This window comes from Hibiscus syriacus, unplaced genomic scaffold (genome assembly GCF_006381635.1).
Source record: "Hibiscus syriacus cultivar Baekdansim isolate YM2019G1 unplaced genomic scaffold, ASM638163v2 tig00116997_pilon, whole genome shotgun sequence".
In the NCBI taxonomy this organism is placed as follows: Eukaryota; Viridiplantae; Streptophyta; class Magnoliopsida; order Malvales; family Malvaceae; genus Hibiscus; species Hibiscus syriacus.
In genome coordinates, this window is record NW_024063513.1 from 5,511,387 (window position 1) to 5,518,351 (window position 6,965).

Consider the following 6,965-nt stretch of genomic DNA (forward strand, 5'->3'; position numbering starts at 1 on the left):
GTTAATTCTCAAATAGTTGAGAGTAGTTAAAATCGATACTATTTTGTAATCGTATTAACTTAATAAAAAAAAATAATTTATAAATAAAACTAAGAGAATAGTTATTTTTTTTTATAAATTTAGGATGTATATAGGCGCGAACCAAACAGTTTCAGTGGTAAAATAATTATTTTTATTTTTTTAAGTGTTAGGTTCTAATTTTAAGAGCGTATGAGAAGATATTTATTAAAAAAAATTAATTATTTAATAATAAATACTCCTACCTTTAACATATATTGTATTATATATGTTAAAACTTAAAAACCTAAATAACTGGTTCGTGGAGTTTCCACAAACCGTTTTCAACTCATCCCTATAAGGATTGTCAATCTGGGAAAAAAGAGGCAAACCAACTAAAATATCAAGCGAGTATATCGGTACGTCCTTAAGAAAAGAAGTGCAATAATAATACCAATATAAAAGAAAGAAAACAAATAAAATATGGAAATTCAATCGCCTTATCTCGTGGTGGTGCCTTTGTCTGCCTTTATTATTTTTCAAATATTTCTTTTTCTTTCGACAAAGAAGGTCTTGTCAACCACCCTATGCCACGCAGTCGCTTGCGGGTTCCGGTTTAAACTTTCTTTTCTTCCACCTTCGTTTAGATCAACTAAAAAAACTCTTTATTCTGTCTTCCTTGTTTTGTTGGGATACCCTTTTTGATCCTCTCTTGATAAGTGCAATTGCTGTTGCAATTCCCTTGACTTAAAACTACAAAGAATTTCAATATGTTTCTCATTAATCCAAAGTTTCAAGTCTACTCGATTTGATATGGAAAATGAAAACTTTTTGCAGGAAATGATCAACAGGTGTTAGCTATCTTGTTTTAGGGTTTCTATGCATTTACACTGCATCGTTTTAGGGTTTTCTTTGACCGTTTTTCGTCTATTGCTTTCTAGCTTAGAGAAGGTTTTACCTTTTTCTTTTCCTGCCTGTTTGGCTCACAGCTGAATTTGTTGACAAAAGAAAAAAATAAAATAATGGATGCATATAATCAGCTGAACGAGAATAGTATTCCTAGGGGGAAATTTCTTGTACGCAACTCCAGTTCTTGCACCAAATTCTTCTCCGTATGGGAGAGCGATTAGCGGCTCTAACGAGAGTAATCAGCAGACCCAGATGCCATTAATTTCTTTTCAGCTTCAATCGGGCGAGTGTTATCAATCGGAGGGAGACCAAATTGTGAAAACCGAAGCTAGTAATTCTCAACATGGTCAAAAATTTCACTACCCTTTGTTGAGAGGGCAACAAGAAGGGAACGAAAGCTCAAGTGAAGCGGAAGTAATCAAAGCCAAGATCATTGCTCATCCTCAGTACAATAACCTCCTGGAAGCTTACATGGATTGCCAGAAGGTAGGTCTCCCACAAAAGGAAGTGCATATTCTGTTAACACTAAACTTGATTTAAACTCAAAAGAGAATTCGATCGACTCGTACAGGTGGGAGCTCCACCTGGAGTAGTGGCCCGACTAGCAGCTGCTCGACAAGAGTTTGAAGCGATGCATCGATCTTCGGTGGCACCGAGAGACTTCTCGAAAGATCCGGAGCTGGATCAGTTTATGGTTATCTTGCTTCTCATTATATCACTCAAATTTTGGCACCGAACCTTCTTCTCTTTGGGTTTATGATCACTTTTGGGTTTAGCCTCAGCTACTTGTTCCATTTCACTACTTATTTTCTCTCTGTCTTGACTCAAAAGTTGTGGATCCGTAAACACAGGAAGCTTACTGTGACATGTTGGTGAAATATCGAGAGGAATTAACGAGACCCATACAAGAAGCTTTGGATTTCATGCGGAGGATCGAAGCTCAACTTAACATGCTGAGCAATACTTCCGTGCGGACCTTCAACTCCGGTACTTTTCCCCTCTTTTTCTTTCCGTTTCCCGCGCGCTTTACTTCATGAAGAAGATTTATTGCTTTGCCTAATTTTTTTTATATCTGCTTTGCCTAATGTGTAAGCCTGGAAAAGAAACCTTTTGTTAGAGTTGTTTGTAGCAGAGATGGTACTGAATATCTGCTCGTCATTTAGATTGGTAAAATAGTCTAATCTGCTAGGCCTTCTTTCGAAATTGTAGACCTGAGGCTACAACTCTCGTATTCATTTATTTGCCATTGATCAGTTTGACCCATATCACGCCTTCCAATACTGAAGAAGCACCGAAGGGGGGAAAACTAGTAAAAAAATAGATCCACAAAAACGGAGAAGAAGAGAAGACCCAACAGTAGGATAAAAACCAGCTAACCCAACGTATTTTATCAGCTAATTGGAGAAACCCTAGTTAATGACGAATCTATAATTTGATTGCAAATTTCAATTGGCTTAACGAATTTACCTGTGTTTGAAAAAAGAAGAAAGACAAAACGCTCTTGATTTTATGCTATTGCTGCTGCTGGGTGTATACAATAAAATCCATACGTTGGCTTTTCTATAATGGGTGACCTTTTCAATACCTCTGACAACCGTTCTTATTTTAGGGTTTTATTATTCCCAAAATCTGGATACTGTATTCTCTTTACTTCTGCTAAATCTGATTCCGATTCATGTGGGGTTTTGTACTTGCGTATATACATATACCTCGAGAGATGAAGGGTATCATTACTGTCTTCTTTTTCCAGTTCGTTTTTCGTTTAAAACAAGCAGTTTATATTTTTTCCCCTTCTTAATTCCTTTTTCCCCAGAAAAAAAGTTGTATAGGCTAGGAAAACTGGAGAACATAGGATGCTCTTTACGGCCTTAGAAAAAAAGTAATACTATTACTTTATAGGTAGTTTCCTTAAAGTTTTGGGTTTATCATTCAATTTAGTCCTGTTTTACAAATTTTTTAAGCTGTCTGAAACCATTACTCAAAAAAAAAAAAAAAAACCCTGTCTGAAACCACAGATTTGTCCAGGAACAGTATTTGATTAAAGGGTACTTCGTTATATTTATATACATATTTTCTCAATATATATATATCTGTTTTGATACATTGCAAGTATCGAGGAAGGGAATGTCGTTGCCAAAGGTGTACCCTGGACCTCTATATTGGCCTTTTTTTAATTGCTGGCCTTTACATTGATGTAATATTTTCTAATGATAAATGAATAAAGTTACCAATTTTGCATATAATGATGTTATTACTATTAAATAATGTTAAAGAGTAAGACTATTGCAGTACAATTGTCAATGTATTGAATGATCTTCATTACAAGCATAAAACTCTATCGGAATGGCGTAGAAGAGATCTCCCTTTATGGTAAAATTTGTGTCAGCGTTGGTTTATGAACAACATGAAGGTCTATAGAATTGATGACAATTTACGTATGAGTTGTTTTTAATAGTTGATCATTAACAAAGTGAATGAATGTGTGTTGGATTCTGATGCATAACCCTATTTCCTATCTGAATTGTTAGTATGAATTTATGCTCTTTTAATATATATGTCATACCTGCAACTGCAGGGTTTTTTTTTCAGTCTATATTTTGAATACTTTTGTCAATTTAGTTTTCAAGCTGATTTTGTCTGGTAAATTTGGTTTTAGACTCTTTCATGTCCAAGTTAAGAAGCCTGCAAAGGATTAAACCTTTCACTGCGTAATAGATTGGAAATTGCAGCTAGCTTTACCTAATACTATTTTTTATGACAGCTTTGAGCCTTTGATACCTTTACTATTGAAATTTTGAGTTTGAATGCTGATAATGGTGCTATGATTGTTTTGGTCAACTTTTGATCAAGTTACATTTGCAGTGATTCATTCATGTTGATTTCATGATCAAGTTTGGATTATTAGAACACCAACCTTTTTCAATCGTCAATAGCCCACTATTTAATGATTTTAATATTTTCTTCTTCATACAATGATCAAAGTATTTCCGACTATTGAAAAGGCAATACATTCATTCTCCTTTACTTCCGTTCCACTATCTTAAAGTGTTTCCCACTTATCTATTTGTGGCACCGGGCTTTTTTACCAGTGTAGGAACTATATATTGATTGACATGTCCCATCTCTCTAGTAGCTTACTAGGTCTTCTGTTTGAATTGGTAAGTCTCCTTATTTAAAAGATACAGGGAAATGTAGTAACAGAAACCATCAAATGTTAACTCATGGAATTTACTTTTGAGAAAAAAGCGTTTTAGTCTTTACCCAAATTACCTGTATTTATTTTAAGAGTATACTGTGCTTTTCATTTCCATTCTCATGTTTGCTTTCATCAAATACTGTTATGTTAAGTATGTATTGCACTGATACTGTGAATTCGATAATGATGTTTGTTGTCATTGGACCATGAATAATGCTCTGAAAATTCCCTGCATTTGTGTTTTTGGTTTATTGAATCAAGTGCTTATTTTCAAGTCATTCTACTTTTTTTCTTTTAAAAATGAACAGATGAGAAGTGTGAGGGTGTTGGTTCATCTGAGGAGGATCAAGACAATAGTGGTGGAGAAACCGAAGTAACTGAATTTGATCCACTTGTTGAAGATCGAGAACTGAAGAACCAACTATTGAGGAAATATAGTGGTTATTTAAGTAGTCTCAAGCAAGAGCTCTCCAAGAAAAAGAAGAAAGGGAAACTACCAAAAGAAGCTAGACAGAAATTGCTTAGTTGGTGGGAGTTGCACTACAAATGGCCATACCCCTCGGTATGTATTTCTAAGCTGAATCGTTATCTTTAACACTTGGTATAATTGACAAGATATTGGAATTTCCACTTGACATTTTAGATTTTCATATTGGATTGCTAACAAAACCGGGTACTAATCCCATAGGAATCAGAGAAGGTGGCATTGGCTGAATCAACAGGTTTGGAGCAGAAACAAATTAATAATTGGTTCATAAATCAAAGGAAGCGTCACTGGAAACCCTCTGAAGACATGCAATTCATGGTGATGGATGGTCTGCATCCACAAAATGCAGCTCTATATATGGATGGTCACTTCATGGGTGATGGTCCTTATCGTTTGGGCCCCTGATAATCTGCAATACAGCTTTTATAAATTACCTGCCCCGGCAGGACTATATATATCTAAGTAGTTGTTTAAGGTGCAGTCATAGCATATGTGATCTCTTAGTTTTCCATTGTTTCTTTTATAAATCAGCTTGCGTATTCATTGAGATGATCATGGAGGAGGAAGATTCCATTGACATCATACCAGCTTCTCAGGTTTAGGATGCCCGGCTGTGTGTACAAGCTATGGTGCTGCACTTGGTAACTTCATAGCTGTTTGAATGTGTGGTGTAAGGGGATTGGTGATAATGGAAAGTTGGACAAGTACTGTGTGGGGGCAGCACTACATGTTTAAGTGTACATACTGAGAAACTTTGGATCAGTTAAAAGTAACTCCTTGTGATATCATCGTTTAGTATAATAGAATCCTCAAGTTGCAGATTATGACGGGTTACAATCTTTTGATGATTTAACCCTTTTTTTGGACGCCATATTAATCACGTGACAAGTTTTTGGTCTCTTGTCTTTTGTATTTACTATCTTATATATTCCATGTTAGCCGTTGTGTGTGATTTGTGTAATTAAGATTTTTACTCGAAGAGCTGTATTTATAAATGTGATCGAGTTGAACTGAACTGACCATGAGTTTGTGGAGCTATCTGGTTAGTTTTAAAGTAGACTACGGGGAAAATTGAATGACCTTGATGCATATACTTTTAAGTCAAGTTTTCAAAGAGATTTTCCAGTTTCTTGTACTAAAATGCAAACCTAGCTCATAAAATAACGACAAACTATGATGCAGAAGGGATAAGTCGAATTGAATCTTTTGTTTTTATGAGAGTGGACCAAAAATATCAGGGTTTTATGGAACTGGATTCGAGTTTCATTTTTTTACTAATTTACCGCTCTTAAGAGCTTGTTCATCTAGAAATTATTTGGATACTCTCTTTTTTTTGTGTGGATAAATCGAATATTATATCTAAAGAAAAGCTGTAAACTGCAACAATCAAACTAGAGTATCTAATAAAACATGATATTCAATCCAAAAGACCCCAAATACTACAAAGAGAAGAATTCAAAGAACTGACCCTATTTAACCTTTTACCATGAAGTTTAAGTTGAACAGTAACCTTAACCAAGTTAGTAATATCCTTCTCGCTTCTAGTCACGTTGCTAAAGATCCTTCGATTCCGTTTCTCCCGAATGAGATGCACAAACGCACTCCATGCAAGTTTGAGGATAAGCATAAAAGAGGCAATCGCCTACGCAATTTCATGGTCCCACGAACAAACATGCCTCCTGCAATGACACAAGTCAAGAATCTTTTCCCAAATACCAGAAGAGAATGACATTCAAAGAAGAGATGACATCTCGACTCAACAACCACACCACAAAAAACGCATTTATCATCCACCATCAAGCCCATCCTTCGCAACACTAACCTTTTAAGGATAGCAAGCCAAACTATCACAGCGTATTTAGAAACATGAAATGGGAACCAAACAAATTTATGCCACTGCACTCTATCCTCCCTTCTCTTGAACTCAAGTCATAGTTTATTGGTTGAAACCGAAGCCCCTCGAGACAACAAATCACGTGAAGATAAAGCCTCACTTCTCAGCGCAAAAACCTTCCTATGGCTCCAGCCAAGGCTACTCTTAACCTCCAAGGATCTAGTCTTTTAAACTTATTTCAGAGTTCAATAAATCGATAAAAAATTATTTTCAGATAAGAACTGTAATATTATACTTTGTCGAATAGTGTAACATTGTTAATAATACTTGAGTTATTATTACTTCTCTTGTTTTCTATACTATGCCTTTTTATTTTCTCTTTTTTCATGAGTTTTTTTAATAATAATAATATATTTTTATGACACGTTTATTTTTTTGCTCTTGTGATACGATTCTTATAGTTTTTAATATGTTTTTCATATAGCTTTGTGGTTATTTTGGTGTTTACATAAAACAATCGTGACTTTTTTTTAAATAGTTTA

At 35.0% G+C, this 6,965-nt stretch overlaps 1 pseudogene; it reads left to right on the forward strand.

Moving 5' to 3' along the window:
- The first annotated feature begins 706 nt into the window (after positions 1–706).
- LOC120193814 lies at positions 707–5,013 on the forward strand (annotated as a pseudogene).
- The last annotated feature ends 1,952 nt before the right edge of the window (positions 5,014–6,965 follow it).